The 21,798-nt window shown below is 33.8% G+C and overlaps 1 protein-coding gene across 4 annotated transcripts in view; it reads left to right on the top strand.

The window, feature by feature from the left end:
* The first annotated feature begins 12,339 nt into the window (after positions 1-12,339).
* The window catches only part of LOC101896747 (leucine-rich repeat and fibronectin type-III domain-containing protein 3), a 399,938-nt gene continuing 390,479 nt past the window's right edge, over positions 12,340-21,798 (top strand). For 2 of the 4 annotated variants that reach the window (XM_059123971.1, XM_059123970.1), the window contains exon 1: positions 12,403-13,044. The gene's annotated coding sequence lies outside the window, so the exon portion shown is untranslated. Of the gene's footprint in view, positions 13,045-21,798 lie in introns of all 4 variants that reach the window. The other 2 variants (XR_009342463.1, XR_009342464.1) reach the window with 2 other exon arrangements.

Here is a 21,798-nt window from a genome sequence, read left to right as displayed (position 1 = left end):
GTCTGTTTGAAAAAATGTTCTTTAAAAAATCCACCTCTAGAGGCCTCTTTGAAAAAATATTCTTTAGAAAATCCTCGCCTAGAGGTCTCTTTGATAAAAAAAATCTTTCACAAAGTCCAAAATCTCCTTGAAAACCTTATTTTACAAAATCAACGTGTAGAGGTCTCCTTATAAATTCCACGTCTAGAGGTCTCTTTGAACAAATATTTTTTTTTTAAAAAATCCAATTCTTTTAAGAATCCGCGTCTAGAGATCTCCTTATAAATTCCACGTTTAGAGGTCTCTTTGAACAAATATTTTTTAAAAAATCCAATTCTTTTAAAAATCCGCGTCTAGAGGTCTCCTTATAAAATCCACGTCGAGAGGCCTCTTTGAAAAAATATTCTTTAGAAAATCCAATTCTTTAAAAAATCCACTCTTAAAAAATACATTCTTTAAAAAATCCACGCCAAGAGGTCTGCATAAAAAATATTCTTTAAAATATCCACGTCTAGAGGTCTCTTTGAAAAAATATTTTCTAAAAAATCCTCGTTTAGAGGTTCTGTAAAATATATACTTTAAAACAAACACATCCGGAGGTCTCTTTAAAAATATATTCATTAAAAAATTCACGTCTAAAGGTTTCTCTAAACTATCCTTTAAAAAATCCACATCTAGAGGTCTACATAAAAAAATATTATAAAATGCACGTCCCTGTAAAAAATATTCTCTAAAAATTCGCGTGTAGAAAAGTTTGAAAAATATGTTTTAAGAAATCCGCGACTAGAGGTCTGCTAGAAAAATATTCTGGTCTAGAGGTCCTGTAAAAATATTCTTTAAAAAATTAACGTCTGGAGGTTATTTTTAAAGAGACCTCCTTCTAAAAATATTTAACAAATATTTCTAGAGATCAATTAAAAATCATGGAGGTCTCTTTGAAAAAATATTCTTTAAAAAAATCAGGTCTGGAGGTCTTTTTACGTCTTGAGGTCGTTGGCGGATTTCCAAACTATTTTTTTTAAATCCATGTTGTGTTGATCCTTAAAACAATTCTCTGATTGCTCTTGAATAATCCACGCTTCTTGTCCACCACATTCATGATGTAACAATTGATTCGGACAAAAAGTAACAACAAAATGTCCACTTGTTTCAGATCTTTATCAAAGTGGTCGCGTCTGTTTAACATGTCGTCTTGTCTGATGTTGCAACAACAACATGCTGACTTGCTGCCTGCCATGCCACACTCTTTAGATGTGGTCGTTGCATGTAATTTTTGACAAGATAAGAAATTTTTTGAAACAGTCGCAAAACTCGTTGTTGGCTATTGATGAGCTTCGATGTGTGGAACGGACTGAACAACTTTACCAAAGTAACAAAGGGAGGCAGATAGTTATGTGGAGATAATTGTCGGCCAAGAAGTTACAACTTGGCTTGTTGGGACAACATTATTAATTTCTGTCCGGCGGCATAGATGAAGGTAAGGGAATTTTGAGAATTTTTGTGATTCAGGGAAAGATGATTGGGTTTGGCTTTGGGGAAAGTATTTGATGACGATTTTGTTGAGAAAAAAATGGAAGGGAATATTCTTATGAGATAATGAGAAATATCCTTGAGATTATATATCCTTATGGGATATAATATCCTTATGATATAAAATATCCTTATGAACGAAAATGAGACTCCTAGTCGTTTTCCCATCAGTAGCCTTATAGGTTTTCCATCAAATGGCCATTTTATCTTGCCGTGCCTTATTAGCAAATAGTCCTTTAAATGATCCTGATAATGGTGATGATTTTTGTCCTCTATAATATTTTTCGATTTTATCTCAAACATTTTCCAGCCATTTGAAAATCTGTTGACAAAACGATTTAACGATTCGCGTTTTCCTCCGCCAAAAAAATAAATGCCCATATAAAATAAATTGACCAAATTCCTAAGGAATGTTCCTCGAAACATCCTTGTGCCGTCTTGTTTACCTTCTCAGATTTTATGGTCGATTTATATTCAAATTGGCCACCACTAACAGCTAATAAACAACCATAAAGTGTAGGCATTATTCGGCTGCCGAGCAGGAACAGGAAGAACGAACAAGAAAAAAACACCACACAGAAGGAGAAAAAACAAGGACGACGACGAAACATAAACAAAAACAAAACAAGTGATAAGCGGCGAATATAAAAAAACAAACAATGATGCTTATTTACATGAGGCTGATGACGATGGAATTCATATTCATGGTGCGTGTTGTCGGAACACGTGCTTCTTGGTGTGCTCGATGGCTGGCTGAGAGCAAAACGTTGTCAAAGGACTTTCAGAGAAAACAAACAAAATATTTCGGGTTATTTAAGGGCGCAGAATCCTAGAGAAATGGAAAATATGAAGGACCTCTGTGAATTAATCCGTTAAAATGAAGGAGGGCTTAAAGGGTACATATTTTTCAAAGAGCCTCTAGACGTGGATTATTTAAAGAATAATTTTCCAGCAAGACCTCTAGACGTGGATTTTCTAAAGAATATTTTTTCAACCAGGCCTCTAGACGTGGATTTTTTCACAAGATATTTTCTTAACCAGACCTCTAGACTTGGATTTTCTAAAGAATATTTTTTCAAAGAGACCTCTAGGCGTGGATTTTCTAAAGAGTATTTTTTCAAAGAGACCTCTAGGCGTGGATTTTTTCACAAGATATTTTCTTATCCAGATCTCTAGGCTTGGGTTTTCTAAAGAATATTTTTTTCAAAGAGACCTCTAGGCGTGGATTTTCTAAAGAATATTTTTTCAAAGAGACCTTTAGGCGTGGATTTTCTAAAGAATATTTTTTTCAAAGAGACCTCTAGGCGTGGATTTTCTAAAATATATTTTTTCAAAGAGACCTTTAGGCGTGGATTTTCTAAAAAAATTTTTTTCAAAGAGACCTCTAGGCGTGGATTTTCTAAAATATATTTTTTCAAAGAGACCTCTAGGCGTGGATTTTCTAAAGAATATTTTTTCAAAGAGACCTCTAGGCGTGGATTTTCTAAAGAATATTTTTTCAAAGAGACCTCTAGGCGTGGATTTTCTAAAATATATTTTTTCAAAGAGACCTTTAGGCGTGGATTTTCTAAATAATATTTTTTCAAAGAGACCTCTAGGCGTGAATTTTCTAAAGAATATTTTTTCAAAGAGACCTCTAGGCGTGGATTTTCTAAAAAATATTTTTTCAAAGAGACCTCTAGGCGTGGATTTTATAAAGAATATTTTTTTTAAGGAGACCTCTAGGCGTGGATTTTATAAAGAATATTTTTTTCGAGGAGACCTCTAGGTGTGGATTTTCTAAAGAATATTTTTTTCAAAGAGACCTCTAGGCGTGGATTTTCTAAAGAATTTTTTTTCAAAGAGACCTCTAGGCGTGGATTTTCTAAAGAATATTTTTTCAAAGAGACCTCTAGGCGTGGATTTTCTAAAGAATATTTTTTCAAAGAGACCTCTAGGCGTGGATTTTCTAAAGAATATTTTTTCAAAGAGACCTCTAGGCGTGGATTTTCTAAAAAATATTTTTTAAAAGAGACCTCTAGGCGTGGATTTTCTAAAGAATATTTTTTCAAAGAGACCTCTAGGCGTGGATTTTCTAAAGAATATTTTTTCAAAGAGACCTCTAGGCGTGGATTTTCTAAAGAATATTTTTTCAAAGAGACCTCTAGGCGTGGATTTTCTAAAGAATATTTTTTCAAAGAGACCTCTAGGCGTGGATTTTCTAAAGAATATTTTTTCAAAGAGACCTCTAGGCGTGGATTTTCTAAAGAATATTTTTTCAAAGAGACCTCTAGGCGTGGATTTTCTAAAGAATATTTTTTCAAAGAGACCTCTAGGCGTGGATTTTCTAAAGAATATTTTTTCAAAGAGACCTCTAGGCGTGGATTTTCTAAAGAATATTTTTTCAAAGAGACCTCTAGGCGTGGATTTTCTAAAGAATATTTTTTCAAAGAGACCTCTAGGCGTGGAGGTCAAAGAGACCTCTAGGCGTGGATTTTCTAAAGAATATTTTTTCAAAGAGACCTCTAGGCGTGGATTTTCTAAAGAATATTTTTTCAAAGAGACCTCTAGGCGTGGATTTTCTAAAGAATATTTTTTCAAAGAGACCTCTAGGCGTGGATTTTCTAAAGAATATTTTTTCAAAGAGACCTCTAGGCGTGGATTTTCTAAAGAATATTTTTTCAAAGAGACCTCTAGGCGTGGATTTTCTAAAGAATATTTTTTCAAAGAGACCTCTAGGCGTGGATTTTCTAAAGAATATTTTTTCAAAGAGACCTCTAGGCGTGGATTTTCTAAAGAATATTTTTTCAAAGAGACCTCTAGGCGTGGATTTTCTAAAGAATATTTTTTCAAAGAGACCTCTAGGCGTGGATTTTCTAAAGAATATTTTTTCAAAGAGACCTCTAGGCGTGGATTTTCTAAAGAATATTTTTTCAAAGAGACCTCTAGGCGTGGATTTTCTAAAGAATATTTTTTCAAAGAGACCTCTAGGCGTGGATTTTCTAAAGAATATTTTTTCAAAGAGTCGCGGATTTTAAAACTGAAATCTCGACTTTTTTTTTTTTTGGATTTGGATTTTGAAAAAGGAGTTTTGTCAGTGGATTTGAATGTCAGTCTATGTGGCTTCAAATATTTTTATATAACGCCCCTTTATGGGTTAATTTTTCCAGTGACTTTCAAACCATTAACATTGCTCTTTCTCCCTCATTCTCTCTCTCAAAGATAACTCTCTGTGTTAACATTATGTTAATAAAAGAGAGTTATGTTAGCAACATGATTAGCTGCAGTTATTTGTTACTGCCGTCTGCTTCTTGGCAGAATGTGGCCAACAATATAAACACGACTGTATAAATGTGATGGAACTGACCTTTTCTTGAAGCAGTTCTTCAGTAACTGTGTTACTGTGTTGAACACCGCTTAACCCACTGTAACAGAGCGATGTTAAATTGGTTAAATTTAAGAATTTTTTTGGGGGGATTCTCTTTAACGATGTTTGGGCGGCTTTAATGCTGACGAAGTAACTCTAAAGGGAAGGATTCAATTCGATATTACAAAGATGGCTAAAATGATTGAATAATCCATTTTAGCCATATTTTAAATTTCGAATTATGCCTCAGAAATAAAAGATTTTTTGGAAAGACTCTTTTGATGATGTTTAGGACACTTTAAGACGGAATTCAATTCCATATTGGAAACATGGCTAAAAATGGTTGAATATTTAATTTTGACCATATTTTCAATACTGAAATGTATTATGACCTAAAAATAGACTATTAAGAGGCATTGGATTTTTTTTCCAAGAAGGGTCAATCTCAAACTCAAGTCTGTAAAAATTTCCAAAACCTAATGATACCGAGATCATGTCTGAAAACATATTGATGTTGAAATTTGTTGAAGCCAATGATGCTGTTATAGCGGAAGCCACGGTGATGCGAGAGGGAAAAGAACACTTCCCAGACTCCATCTCAGACTTGTAACTCATTATTGTTGTTGTTGTTTGTCTTGTCGTTGCTTAGCAGGTTATGCGGTTTTCCTATAATTATCTTCATGGCCAAATTGGTAGTTAATTTTAATGATTAAAAGTTGGCCAAAACAAAATACTGATTTTGAGAACTATGCGATTTTTCGCTGTTAATGGTAGTGGAGGGAACAACGTCATCGTCGGCGGCATAATGGCAAATTCTTGTAGTTGTTAAATTTTTGCTGATGGTCTGTAAATGGTTCCCCCAAAAGCAGACAGCACACAGAACTCTCAGATTTCTGATTTTATACCCTACACCACCAAGCCGTAAGGGTATTATGTCTTTGTGCCTTTGTTTGTAACATGGAGAAGGAAGCGAGATAGACCCATAGTAACTTCTGAGGATCTTCATAGAATCACTTTCTGAGTCGATTTATGCATGTCAGCACGTCTGTCCGTTCTTCTGACCATGTATTTTTGTGAACAAAATGCAGGTCGCATTTATTAGCCGTAATATGCACTCTGTAACAACAATATTTGGGGAAATATATCAAATACAGCTCAGAAACACCTTTGCTAAATTTTATCGAGATCGGTTCAGATTTGGATGTAGCTCCCATACACAACTTCGTCCGATTTACCGTTTATTGTGCACCAAATGTCTAATATTTGTCCAAATGGGATGGAATTTGGCACTTACGATCAAATTGAGTCTAGAAGCTAGTATGTCAAATTGGTGAAGATAGGTTCAGATATAGCTATAGCTCCCATATATATTGTTCATCCGATTTGTTACATTTGTTACCCACAGCTGTTATATGCCCTCCGTAACGACGATTTTCAGGGAAAGATATCTACTACAGCTCAGAAATACATTTGCTAAATTGTATCGAGATCGGTTCAGATTTGGATATAGCTCCCGTATATAACTTCGTCCGATTTACCTTTTATTGTGCACCAAACGTCTAATATTTTTCCAAATGGGATGGAATTTGGCACTTGCGACCAAATTGAGCCTAGAAGCTAGTATGTCAAATTTGGTGAAGATCGGTTCAGATATAGCTATAGCTCCCATATATATTGTTCATCCGATTTGTTATTTTTATCCTCCGCAGCCGTAATATGCACTCTGTGACAGCAATATTTGGGGAAATATATCAAATACAGCTCAGAAATATCTTTGTCAAATTTTATCGAGATCGGTTCAGATTTGGATATAGCTCCCATATATAACTTCGTCCGATTTACCTTTGATTGTGCACCAAACGTCTAATATTTGTCCAAATGGGATGGAATTTGGCACTTACGACCAAATTGAGTCTAGAAGCTAGTATGTCAAATTTGGTGAAGATCGGTTCAGATATAGCCATAGCTCCCATATATACTCTTCTTCCGATTTGTTATATTTGTTACCCACAGCCGTAATGTGCATTCCGTAACGACGATTTTCAGGGAAAAATATCTACTACAGCTCAGAAATATTTTTGCCAAATTTTATTGAGATCGGTTCCGATTTGGATATAGCTCCCATATATATTTTTATCCGATTTCAAATTAATTGTGCACCAAATGTGTAATACAAGTCCGAATTCAAAAGATACAAATGCTTCGGCATATTCAGTCCTTTGAACTTTAAATTATAATTATAATCATAGGGTGTATGATTGAATTCTCCCATAAAAACTTGTAATTGTTATGCGGAGCTCTACTAAGTTAGCATAGTGGTGTAGGGTATCATATAGTCGGCCCACCCGACTTTTGATTTTTCTTTACTGATTTTCGTTTTACAATTTTTTTTTTTTTGTACTGCAATTCTTTGTCTTTCGTGCCAGCCGGCCGGCCATTCTGTCGAAGTGTGCTGCAAGTGCTAATAATAAATTGCCACATTACTGTTGTTGTTTTATTTATTCCTTCTTTCGAAATTGTAATTAATTTATTATGGTCTTGTGGTTTGCAGGCTTCTTCTGCTTCTCCTTCGTCTTCATCATCATCATTCTCTGTCCGTTGTTGATCATACCGAATTGGCGTCGTCTTCATTTTTTGCCTCTTTATGTTTATTCTTATTCTTGCCCCACTATTTCATCATTTCGTTCGTTGTCTGTTATGGTCAGCTGATCGCAGTTGTTGAAGCATAAGATTGAGCATGCGTGGCCGGTTGGATGGCCACAAAATGTATATCCCCCATGTGGCTTAAAGTGATTTTTTGTTGTTGTTGTTCCTAATGTTCTTGAAGATGTTTGGGTTGCGGTGTTTATTCTTTGGGGAGTTGGAATTTTAATTCTTGCTTTTATCTGCTCATTACAGAAGGGGAAGGGGAGATTTAGAAAACAATCTATGAAATATGGGTTGTCTGCAGAAATGTTTTTATCTGAATGATATAAAATTTCTAAATAGATAAAATATTATTTTTTATTTTTTGTATGCCGTTATTAAAAATAAAATAAATTTCTCACATTATTTTTTGTTTAAGTGATCTGCAAAAATAATATGAGAAATTTATATTAGTATTATTAACAGTATATTAAGCATTAAAAATAGTATTTTATCTATTCTTTTAGTAATCGTTTTATCTTTGAGATAACAACTTTCTTTTAGCTGATACCATTTTTTTAATATTATCAATATTTTTTTATTAAAAATTATTGCAAAAATCAATATAATCCATATCTATCATCTCCCCTAAGCTGAATACTCTATTGAGACTTTATCGAAAGATTTATTCTTCAATGATCCATTTAACTGGAACAAGAAAACCACTTTGTAAAGATGGGAGGCACAGTTAACAGAAGCCGACTTCAGACATTTTCAATTTTATTTATTTATCCTTTGGTATTAATTAAGATGGAAATGTGGCTACAATTTGTAAAATTCGAGTGGGAACCGAATCGAAAATATAATGAGAACGAGTAGAAAAAAGGAACTCGAAGTCATAAATCTCGAAATTCTTAAAAAAAAAATCAAGGGCTTCCCCATCAAAAATTGTGATTAAAATTGTGGTAAGGACTTCTCAGCCACAAATCGCGAGAGTTTAGTAAGATTTTTTAAAGACCCCTTGACAAAAAATCTTAGATTTTTTTAAAGGAAAAAATCTAGAACTTCTTTGCTAAAAATTGTGGTTTTTATGGAATTTTATTTATTTTTTATTTAATAAAAAAAAAAAAACAAATAAAAAAATAAATAAAAAATTCGGCCGGGCCGAACTTTTAACATCCTCCACCATTTGGAAGGAACTTGAAAATTTTCAAAAAACTTTCGGAAACTACCTCTTAAATGAAAACTTTTATATGGAGAATAAACGAAGACGTGAACAATACGATTCTTTTTTTTTTTTTTTGTCATAGACTGTAGTACCCATTACCAACTTCAAATACTAAATTGGAAATAATTCTGGTAAATAATGTCGCTAAAATCATGAAAATACCAAATATCGGGAGGTACCATTGTATAGGGGCTATACGAAGACGTGGACCTGCATACGAATTTTTTTCCATAGGTTGTACCAACCATTAAGATCTCCCAATACCAAATTTGAAATGATTCCGGTAAATAATGTCGCTAAAATCATCAAAATAGCGAATATAGGGGGGTACCGTTATATAGGGGCTATATGAAAACGTGGACCTTTATGGCCCTCCATAGTATGGTGGAGGGTATAAAAAGGAACTCAAGATCATCAATCTCCAATTTCTGAAAAAAATTCAAGGGCTTTCCCACCAAAAATTGAGATTGAAAATGTTGCACAAATCGCGGGAGTTTATTAAGAATTCTTTTCTAAGTACCCCTTGACAAAAAAACAAATTTTGAAAAATCGTGGATTTTAATGACGTTTTTTTAAGGAGAAACTGACCAAAAATCTCCGAATTTAAGACCAACAAAAAATTAAAGAATTACAAATTGGTACGTGATATTTAGAAAAACCTTTTTCTCCTGGCCAAAAATTTTGAATTTTTTATGAAACATTTGTTTTATATTCTTTCTGATTATACATAACGTGTTTTTGTTGCTTTTTAAATTTATTGATATTTTTTTAATAATCTCCGAAAGTTATAGATTTTGACCAAACAGGACTTCTTGTCCAAAATTTTTAAATCTTGTCTTCAAAAATCTTAGTTTATAAAAAATCTTGGATTTTTAAGAAATTTTTTTCTTGGATCTCAAAATTCCCACTAAAAACTTCAAAATTTTAAAGACATTTTTTAAGACCTTCAGGCCACACGTTTTAGAAAATGCAAAATTTAGAAGACATTTTTTTTCAAGAGGCGTGTTTGAAGTTTTAAAGAGACACTTTTAGATTAAGTATCGTCAAATTTTAAAGACGTCCTGGCCTAATTTCGGAAATTCTTCTATAATATTTTTATATAAAATCTTAGATTTTGTTAGAACTTTTGTATTTTTTTGTTAAAAAAATATGTAACGGACATCCATACCACCTCCTCCAAAATTCGTTTTTTATTAGAATAATTGCTTAAGGATATCTTGACATTCTTTTTTCAAAAAAATCAAGTACTTTATGAATGATAAGTTTTTTTAAAAAACCTCCTAACCAACTATCTCGGAATTCTTAAAAAAATCAAGAACCTCTCTACCAAAAATTGTAAAATTCTGAAGAACTTTTTGACCAAACATTCTTAGAACCCCTTGAGCGCAAGCCGCAATGTTCAGAGGAAAATTCAAGGAACTTCTGACTGAAAGTGTTGGATTTTTAAAAACGATTTTTAAGGACCTCAAAAAAAAAATTGGCTTTTCGAAAAATTATTATTTTAAGCCATTCTTACATTAAGTTGTAAATTTTTAGACACTTTTTTTAAAGGTCAAAAACCAACGACCGGGAAATTTGTAAAAATTTTTTCATTATTTTAGAAAAAAAGACTTTTTTTAATCAAAAATCTTATATTTGTAAGAATTTTAAGTCCTTCAAGGTTATGGATTCCTTGAAAAAACATTTCAAGACTACCCATTAAAAAATCAAAAATTTTTTGATAGATTTATTATAGTCGATTATGGAGATACAATTTTTGGAAGAACATTTTTACCAAACTTTTGTATTTTTTAAGAAAGTTTTGGATTTTGTAGGTCTTCTAACCACATATCTGTAATTTTTTCAAATTATTAACATTAAGAAAAATTTTCAAGGCTTAATATGCGAAATTGTGTCCTCTCGACCAAAATCATGTATTTAAGAAAAATAATTCAATTTTTGGACATTTAGATGATTTTTAAAGAAACACTAGAACTATTACCTCGAAATTCTTAAAAAAAAATAAAGTGTTTCCCCACTTGAAATTGTGATTTTTTGAAGAATATAAAAAATTTGCAATATTTTTAAGGTTTCCTATCCGTAATCTGGGAATCGTGGATTTTTCATGAAAATATGTGAATACCTCTTACCCAAAAATGGAGGCTTTTTGTCAAGGAAAAAATGTCATGGACTTTTTGAAAAAAAAACTAGTTTTTTAAGAAAATCTTTCAAAAACCTGTCGCGGAGTATTCAAAAATTTGCGAATTTTTGACGAAATAACCAAATTTTGTTTTAAATAACCACCTAACTACAAGACGCCACCAAAGGTTTTGAATTTTTTTAAAGTTTTTTTTTTGGATTTTCTAAACAAAAATGACATATTGTGTGTTTTCAGAAATAAACACTAATAAAAAATACAAATTAATAAAAAATAAGGGGCCTTGTGACCATAAAATGTCAAAAAAAAAAAAAAAATCGAAATAAAAAGTTTTAGGGCTTTTTTTTCAGAAAATTATGTACTTTTACGAATTTTGTTATATCCTTAAATTGTGGATTATTTTTTTCAAAATTATGTAAATTATGAATGAATGTTTCAGTTGTTTTTTTTTTTTAAATTTTATGTCTCAGCATTTTTCACTTGTTTATGTACATTTTTTGGGGCATGTACCATAAAAATAAGATCTTTATACCTATGCTTTTCCCTAGAACTAACGATAGCTATGATTATTAAAATGGGGTATGGGAATTTTGAAGAAATTTGGGCCTTAATTTTCTATACCAAAAAGTCCTGCAGACCTAACACATATCTGAATAAAATTTTATCAACCTGCTTCATTTCGTTGAGAATCTGTAAATGTATGAATACATATATGAAATAGAGCGTGAAAAATCGGGTGCTGTCGATCGTCCTTCTCTAAACCCAAATGGGCTGTCTTTTAAATAGCTTTTATCCTCTATTATAACCTTTTTACGATTAAAGAACGATAACACCTACACAAGCTGAACGGATAAACTCAACATATATCCAACGTGCATTGATGTTAGTTGATTTATTTAAAAATCCATAATTATGAATTTAATTAGAATCCATAAGCATTCAAAGTTTTTTTTTTAATTTATAAATGAGAACTTTTCTTTGAATGTTTATACATTTAAATAGAAATATCCTATTTCATATGTCCTCAGAACCTTAACTTCCAAATAACATGCAAATCAAATGAGAAATGTCAACAATACCCTCAAAATACCAGTCATTTCCTTATTCCTCATTGCCCTAATCAGCAACATTCAGTTACATTCTGTTACTCTATGTTTTAACACCATTTCCTCTGTTATCATCCCATACATAATGTTGATAATTAACATTCTCACCAATTGCACCAGAGAACACCACACTCAGAGTGAGCGAAATGAGCCACTGTTAAAAAGTAAACAGAGATTTAAGCCAATGTTGTTGGTATTTTTTACATGCGACGCGTTAACACTGTTGTGTAGTTAACTGAGCAACTCTCTGCTGCTGCGACGGCTGCCACTGTTATGCTCGTCGTTGTCTACATCGTCCTCCGCATCGTCGTTAACTTGTTTTGATGTTGGCACTTCGTCTTCTTGTTGGCTATGCCAATGCCAGCAGTCACCTGCAAGGTTCCAACGCGCCACAACGTGTATTTTTCTAGTGTTCGCTCCTCGTTTGTTCGTCCGTTCATTGGTTCGTTCGGTTTCGTGTCTAATGGTTGGTGTCCGCCGTTTTTTTGTTTTTGGTTTGTCATTTGTTTGTTTGTTGTGAGGCAAAGAATTTAAATTCTACCAACAAAAGAACTTCCTTTTGCTAACTAACCACACCAAAAAAACGACGCTGCCAAAAGGAAATTAAGACGAACGTCGTCCAGTGTGTTAGTCAGTTAGTTTGTGAGTGAGTGAGTGCGTACGTGCTAATTAACGTGGCCGGCAACTAAATAAAAGAAAAATAGAAAGAAAAAAAATAAAACGACAAAGGAAACGAAAGCAAAAAAAAAACAACCAAATATGTAAATAAAACAAACCAACAACAAACATTCGTAAAATAACAAAATTAAGTGCCGTTTTTTGTGTTCTCAGTTTTGTTTTTGTTGTAAATTTGTTAAGTTTTTTCTCCGTTGTGTCCCCCTCGGGTTCTGTGTTAATTCCTTTAAAGAAACCAATTTCGCGTCAATAATTCGTTTAATGATTGATCATCTTCGGTTTTGTTTCTAATTGCTCGTTTGATTTTTTTTCTTCGTGAGAGCGGGAGCAGAGGCAAGAGATCAAAAAGTAATCAGGTGGTGTTTCTTTCGATGTTGAAGCCAGCCGCCTGCCTTTCAATTGTTGTTATCCTCTAACGGTTAGTGTTATTTGTTTTTTTTTCTTTCTTTCTTATACATGTGAGTATGAGTGTGTGTATTGTGTGTGAGTGAGTGTGTTTTTTATTTCTTGGCTTTGTGTTCTTTTTTATTTGTGTGTGAAAGAGTATTGATTAGAGAGCCTTCAAGTAAAAGCAAGTCGACAAAAAAAAACATATCAAGAAAAAACCTGTCTTATGGCCAACAAAACACACACCAACTAGAAAACAAGAAAAAATCGAACAACTACAACAATCTCATCACTCTCAAGTCGATTTCATTGCAAAGCCAAGAATCATCATCTCTGTGGGCCTAAGAATCTTCTTCTCAATTGGTCTATATGTGTGTGTGTATGTCTGAGTGTGCGAAATATTTATAACGCAAAAAGAACGTGTATAGTGGTAATAAAAAACTGAAAACTTAAAAAGAAAGCAAGAAAATCCGCCAAAGAATGTGGTCGGTCTAATGAAGAGAACAGAACAGAACAGAATCTAAAGACATGAAAAACACACTTGGGAGGCGGCAACAAACTGATTGTCTGCAATGTAAAAGAACAAGCTGCGTTTTTTCCCCGAGTTTCTTTAAAGGCATTTTCTGTCTGATCTGTGTAGAACGAGAGATGTTACAGTTCTGTTGCCTGACCATCGAACTGAGTTTAGTGGGAGAAGGGTGAGATTGGTCGTTGGCTCATAAATAACCAAGATTTGTAGGCGACATGAGAATGGCGGGATTTTTTTTTTTCGTCTGGCCACAGTGGGAAAGAGTAGTTCTTATCAGGCAAAGAGGGTTACGACTAATTGGAAGGGATTGTTTATGTTAGAAAAAAGGGATATCTATTTTCAATTATTTAGTTGGGACCTTTAAGGTGATTAAAAACTAATGAGCCCAAATTATATTTGCTAATGTGACTTTAAGCGAAAATATGCGATAAGTATAAGGATACAAAAATTATTAAGATGTTCCAAAATTATTAAAAAAAAAAAATAATAATAATAATTATTTTTTCATACATCGGGAGTGAAAGTTTTATAGAAAGGATCTAAGAAGTTATCAAAAAAATCTTTATACTTTTATACCCTTGGAAAGGAGGATATATTAACTTTGTCATTCCGTTTGTAACATCCCTAAATATTCGTGTATATATTCATAATTAGCATAAAATTCTAAGTCGATTTAATGATGTCCGTCTGTTGAAATCACGATGCAGCGCACATTATTTGACGTAGAGCGTCAAAATTTAGCAGAACAATTCCTATTGTGTCTAGGATGGTTGGTATTGAAAATGTGATAAATCAGCCCACGTTTTGGTATAGTCTCCATATAACGGTACCTCCCGATATTCGGTATTTTGATGATTTTTGCCACATTTTTTCACGGATTTGTCTGAAAATTGGTCTTTGAAGGCCATAATGTGTCCTAGTTCGTGTGGTGAGATATTGTATGTATGGTATCACGCTTTTGTATAGCCCCCATATATCGGTACCTCCCGATATTAGGTATTTTGATGGTTTTTGTCACATTTTTTTAGGGATTTGTCTAAAAATTGGTATTTGTTGGTCATAATGGGTTCTGGCTGCAGTGGCGAAACATTGTATGTATAGGTCCACGATTTGGTATAGCTCCCACATAATGGTACCTCCAGATATTCGGTATTTTCATGATTTTTCCCAAAATTCTTCGCCGATTTGTCTAAAAATTGGTATTTGTGTGTCCTAATGGGCTCTAGCTCCGTTGGCGAAACATATGTAGCGGTACCTCCCGTTATTCGATATTTTGATGATTTTTGCAACATTTTCCAACGAATATGTCTGAAAATTGATATTTGTGTGTCATAATGGGTTCTGAGGTTCCTAAGGTGGAGGGTATTAAAAGTTCGGCCCGGTCGAAAATGTTTTTTTTATTTGTTTCACTATAGACAAGTTAAAAAGCATCAGTCGGTTTTGCCGACAAATGTATACCATCAGCCAATGTTCGATTATTTAAATATATTTTGACTTCTGTTACGACTTCTTCAGTGAAGTGAAGAAGTGAATCGATATATCCCATATTTACACCAGACCGTGGGTCAATAAAAATATTGTGATGTGTAAAATATGAAGAGTATTTCGGATTTTATAATCGTTTTGGTTATTCAAAACGTCGACCCTTTGTGGGGGACATAGCAGAAGGAATGGTCCGATCTCTACCATCTTTATAACAGATCCTATGTTGATATTCAGAAGTGCCAGGTCTAAATGGAATCGGATGTTAATTTCGCGTTTTATGAGCTTCATGGGTACTCAAAATTTTGACCCTTTGTGGGGGAGGTACCAAAAGGAGTTGACCTATATATTCCTTCTTCACAACCGACCGTGGGTTAATCAAATATTGGGATGTGTGTAATTTAAAGACAATCGGACACATACATCACATTTTATAAAAGTCCAAAGAGACCCAGGGTCTAAAACAGTTATTTCGATGAGTCACATTTTGGCCGTATCAAGTGCTACATGCACTCTCTAGGCCTATGGCTGAGAGTATAAAAATTGAAATCTCATTTTAGATATCATTACGATTTTCCGAAAAAACATCGTTTTGGAAGGATGGTGTCAAAGAGGAAAATATTCTTCATGAGATTTCAATATCAGTTACCCGTTACCAAAATATTGGGATATGTTAAGTTTTGTAAAACTTGTGAATAATTTGAATCGAATTTAACGTTTCAAAATTTTGTCCGTTCTATTTTTCAAAATAAAAATTAAATGCGCTCAGTTTGAAGAAACTCGAGGACGAATTTAACTCTCTGTGGGGAGGCCGACAGACATTTTTCATTTGCGAGCCTAAATTAATAAATTTTAGGCAATGCTTATTTTTTACAATTCTCATGTGGAATCATAAAGTATTAACCGATCGATTCTATTTCCATATATGATAAGAAAAACATTGAAAAGGGGCGAAATTCGAAGAAAAAGCTAAGCACCTGACCTAATTTTAATGTTAAAACATTACAATATGGCAGTTTTAAGCTATATCGTTTTATATGAAATATACATATTTGAAACTTTCAATGTGGGTGAATTTGCAAAAATGTATTTCATATCCGAAAAAATATAGATAAATGCGAAGTTTGAAAAGGTAAATGGTATAAATTTCCACGGCCTCAATAGTTGAGGAAAATTCTTTTTTTTTTAAATATTCAATAATAAATATGGGCTCAATATTTTTTTAAGTCCACGATTTTAAATAGGATACTCGAGTTGATAATTCATTGGATTTATCCGCAATTGAAAAATCCACGGCTGTGGCCTCGGCACTCCTTGGAGACATTATTTGAAAAAAAAAAAAAATGTATAAATCTGGTCATTAGAATGTCGCACAATTGTGGTCATTGAAAAGACTTTAAAGATCCACGATTGCTGCCTTAATAGACCTTAAAAATATCACGATTGGACCTCCAAGGCATTTGAAAAACGTCTTATTAAAAATATATAAAATTGTGCCAATCTCTAACAAACTTCTATAACAAAAATCTCAGAATATATATCCCCCTCTGACTTTGAAACAAAATATTATTAAAACTTACGATTGTTGGCGTAATAGTCCAGATAAGGGAAAATAATTCTTTAAAATATCCCCGATATAGTCCAGATCGAAAATTTCCGAGACCACAGCCTCTGAAAATCCTCTGTGAAAATTTCACAAATGTTGCCTTGGAAAATTAAAAAAAAAAATAATTATAATCGTAAATGTAGGTCTTCAAGGATCCGCAATTGTGGTCCTGACTTTAAAAATATTCAAGATTATGACTTGTAAAATATTTGAAGAATTCTTAACCAACGCGGTCTTGGAAAAAAAAAACTTTTTAAAATTTAACGACTATGGACCTTGTAATTTTTTCAATCCACAAATTTAAAAAAAAAAAATCTTTAAAAATCCATATTGTAATCATAAAAGGATTTTATTTATTTATTATTATTATTTTTTTTTTTTTTTTTTTTTTTTTTTTGAAAATGAAGGAAAAATTTTAAAAAGTTCACGATTTTTGCCTGGTGATGTCGTGAGAATTTCGTAATTTTTTTTTTTAATCGTTAACGTTTTCATTGAAATTTGTTTTTTAATGGATTCTTTAAAATTCAGCGATTGGTAGACCCTAAAGGAAATTGTAAAATTATTGTGCTTTCGATTGTCCATAATTTTTTTTTCCGAATACACAATAATGGTCTCCATTCTTCTTGAATGAAAAAAAATCGCTAAATATTCAAAATAATGGCACTAATAATCCTTTATTTATTTATTTTATTTTTTATTTTTTTATTTTTAAGTTATTCCTTGTAATTTTTTGGTTAATTTTTTTTCTGAAAATTCCTCGATTTTTTCAACAAGAACCCCCAATGATTTTTATACCCTCCACCTTGTAAAGGAGGGTATATTAACTTTGTCATTCCGTTTGTAACATCCTTAAATATTCGTCGTAGACCCCATAGTATATATATATTCTTAATCAGCATAAAATTTTAAGTCGATTTAACGATGTCCGTCTGTCTGTCTGTCTGTCTGTCCGTCTGTCTGTCTATTGAAATCACGATACAGCCCACATTATTTGACGTAGAGCGCCAAAATTTAGCAGAGCAATTTGCATTGTGTCTAGGATGGTTGGTATTGAAAATGAGATATGTCGGTCCACGTTCTGGCATAGTCCCCATATAACGGTACCTCCCGACATTCGGTATTTTGATGATTTATGCCACATTTTTTTCACGGATTTGTCTGAAAATTAGTATTTGTAGGTCATAACGGGTCCCTGTGCGTGTGGCAAAACATTGCATGTATAGGTCCACGTTTTGGTATAGCCCCCATATAAAGGTATCTCCCGATATTCGGTATTTGAATTTTTTTGCTACATTTTTTCACGTATTTGTCTAAAAATTGATATTTGTTGGTTATAATGGGTTCCAGCTCCGGTGGCGAAACATTGCATGTATGGGTCGATGATTTGGTATAGCCCCCATATAACGGTACCTCCCGATATTCGGTATCTTGATGGTTTTTGCCACATTTTTTCACTGATTTGTCTAAAAATTGGTATTTGTGGGTCATAATAGGTCGTGTGGCGAAACATTGTTATTATAGGTCAACGTTTTGGTATATCCCCCATATAACGGTACTTCCCAATATTCGGTAATTTGATGATTTTCGTCAAATTTTTTCTCGGATTTGTCTGAAAATTTGTATTGATTGGTCATAATGGGTTCCAGCTCCGGTGGCGAAACATTGCATGCATGGGTCCATGATTTGATATAGCCCCTTGTATCTTGTAAAATATTGTAAAATTTCACAATTGCGGTATTTATTAGTCGGCTTTTAAAATCCACGATTTTGACCTGGATAGTCATTGAATAATTTTTTTGTCAATACCTACAAAGTTGTTTCTTGTTATTGTAAACCCAGGAATATGTTCCCTAATTTTTTTTTTTAAAATATCTGAAGTGTCACTGAGACATTTTTATAAGAAATGCACAAATATGTTCTAGAAAACCCCTCTTTTTGTTTCAAGAGAACTCGGGAGAACTTCAATAAAAATTCTTGGAAAATTCTTTAAAAAATCTATGAACGGATTCTTTGAATATTTTTTTAGAAATATAAATTTTTTTCACATTTGACTTATTTGAATTAAATATTTTTTTTTTACTCAAAAATCTATGAACATATCCTTCATTTGTTTCAAGAAATTCGAATTTTGTTTCGATAGGTTTTGAAAACTTCTTATAAAAAATTCTTTATCAAAGATTTTTGCTTCGTCAATCCTTAAAAAATTGTTAAAATTGTACGATTGTTGCTTCTATAATCCTTGAGTTCTGATAGTCCTTTAAATATTCTTTAAAAAATCCACGAACATTATTATTCTGTTCCAAAAAACATTATTGAAAATCTACGAATATTCATCCATATTTGTTAGACTTTAAATAATTTCCCTCTTCCTGCATCTTATGGTTCTGGTCATATTATTCAAATAAATTATTTTCCCCTCAAATTATTTCCATTTTCCAAATTTAGTTGTATCAACTTCTACCCCTCTCTCTCTCAGCCCACTGTTCCGCTGCACTCAACGACACCGGCAGAGGAAAAACATTTATTTCAGAACAATTCTTTGGTCGTTCGTCTGTCCAGCTATTCCTTGCACAACATAATATTGGTTGCACTTGGTGGTTCCTGTCACCTATTTACACACATACAAATACACTTGCCTCGCACACGCACACACACATGCTCGGGCATTTGTTACAAAACCATTTATCTTCAACAATGAAAAAAAAATGACGAGGAGAAATAAAATCGGCTTTGGCAACAACTACCTGTTTGGTGGAAACGTTTACGTTTGCCTGTTTTTGTTCCTTTGAATCTTCGGAAAAAAGGGGAGAGAGAACACAAACGAACAACGAACAATGTTTGTGAGTGTTTGATGGCAGTGTGTTGGTGTTGTTGCGGCTGTAACTTTTTTCTTTTAATAGAAGTGCTTGATTTGATGTTAGGCCTCTACTTTCCGGTGTGAGTTTGTTTCTGTTGTTTTTTTTGTATTAGCTGGAGTTGTGTGTGTTTGTTTGTCTGTTAGTTTGAATGCGATTCATGTTATTGTTTTTGTTGTTGTTGTTGCTATTTGTTGGTTGGTTGGCTGGCTGGCTGCTTGGCTTGGTTTGTGTGAAATAAGGAACGCGGTCAATTCACTTGATTCACCTTCGTTAGCAGCCAGGCGACCAGCCAGGCAGCGAGCCAGACTTAACAGTCATTCATTTTCGTTAGTCACTTGCTTTGATGTTTAATTACCGTTAGCATCAAGGCAACGAGTGTATGTGTGTGTGAGTGTGCAACATTTAGGTTTTTAAGAATTTTTTTTGTAGGCCTTTTGCAGATAAAACATAAAACTCACATGGGTAGTCATATGAACAGATACATGGGTGGGTGGAGGTTCTACATCCTTTTGAGTGACAACAATTGTGTTTTGGCCCCGTGTTAACAAAAAGGTTAATCGTTTAACTCGATCTGAGAATAAATTACAGGTGTTTTTGAAGGATTCCAGCTAGCCCGCCTGCCAGACGGGGGCATGCTAATTAAATTAGAATATTTTACCACCATGGTATGGAGGGTATATTAATATTGTCATTCTGTTTGTAACACCTCGAAATATACATTTTAGACACTAAAGAGTATATACAGGGTGAGATGAAAAAACTACAACCAATTTCAGACTGCTGTCATTTTTAAGACACTCGTCCGACAGCTGTTAAAATCATTCCAGTGACAGCTCATTATATTGTTAACAAGCGTACAAAAGCATTTTGATGAGAATTTTCCAGAAAAAAAGTTATTCGTGATGGAGGACTTCAAGCATGATAGTGTGATTTCCTTATATTTGGCTGGAGAACCACAAGTGGCTATCGTTAGAGCACTCCAGAATTAAAATGTGAATAAATCGTTTGTGTCTCGTAACATCGTTTGTTACCGTGATACTGGTAGCGTAGGCCGATCTTGATCAGCAGAAGATTCCATGTCGACTTAACAATGCCCGGCTGTCAATGCGTCTGTCCGTCTATGGGAATCACTCTAGCTTCCGAACGAATTGAAGCAGGTTGATAACATTTTACTTAGATGTGCGTTAGGTCTGCAGGATTTTTGGTACTGAAAATGGGCTGGATGAGATAAAAAAAAACTGCTACAAAGTCAAACGCCATAATTTTTACATTTTTTTTTTAATTTTGCTGAACGAAAGCAAAAATGGCGGAAATAGCATCAAATTTTAGAATAAGTTTAGATTTGTTCGAATTGGTCACATTTCACATGAATTATGGCCTTTAAAAGGCCAATGAAACCATCACATGCTGCCCGAATGTTGCTCTGCGGTATTTTGGTCAATTCCCGGCGAAGCGCTTGCTTCAGGTGATCGGCACTTTGGTATTTTTTAGTGCCAACCTTACTTTCCAAAATACTCCAGACACAATAGTCCAACGGATTAATATTCGGAGATTTTGGTGGCCATTGGGCGCTGGAAATGAAGCGAGGAACCACATTTTGTAACCTTTCTTGGTTGGCGCGTGCTGAGTGCGATGGTGCTGAGTCCAGTTGGAATGTCCAAGGTCTGCTGCCAAAATGTTTGGGTGCCCAAGGCTTTAATACACCCTCCAGAATATTTTCGCAATAATATTCGGCATTTATTCAGATGCCATGGCCGATTAATGCGATCGGAGAGCGACCATCGGCTGTTATGGCGCCCACAACATCACAATGGTCGGCGCTTGAGTTCTGGTGGCAAACCGAAGGTGCACATTTTCAGCTGACCTTCCGGAATATTTTCGCGTTAATATTCGGCATTTATTCTGATTTTTCACGGTTTCGGTTGATTAATACGAGCGGAGAGCTACCATTAGCTGTTATGGCAGCCCACACCATCACCATGGCCGGCGCTTGAGTTCTGGTGGCCAACCGAAGGTGCACATTTTCCGCTGACCTCTTTGGCAAGTAAACACGATCATTTTGTTCGTGTTTCATTTAAAAACTGCTGGACAACGAATGTTTTCTCATCGGAGAAAACTAAATTCGGCAGTTCACCACTTTCGGCCAAGCGAAGCAACTCTTCAGCTCTTTTGAGTCTATTTTCTTTCTGTTGCGATGTAAGTTCTTGCGCTTTTTGGAATTTCAATGCTATTACCGCGAGCTCATTTTTCAATATTTGCCGAATGGAATATTGTGATATGTTCTGCTCACGAGCCATTTTTCGGCAACTG

This window comes from Musca domestica, unplaced genomic scaffold, assembly GCF_030504385.1.
Source record: "Musca domestica strain aabys unplaced genomic scaffold, Musca_domestica.polishedcontigs.V.1.1 26, whole genome shotgun sequence".
Classification (NCBI taxonomy): Eukaryota; Metazoa; Arthropoda; class Insecta; order Diptera; family Muscidae; genus Musca; species Musca domestica.
This window is presented reverse-complemented; position numbering and strand designations above follow the sequence as displayed.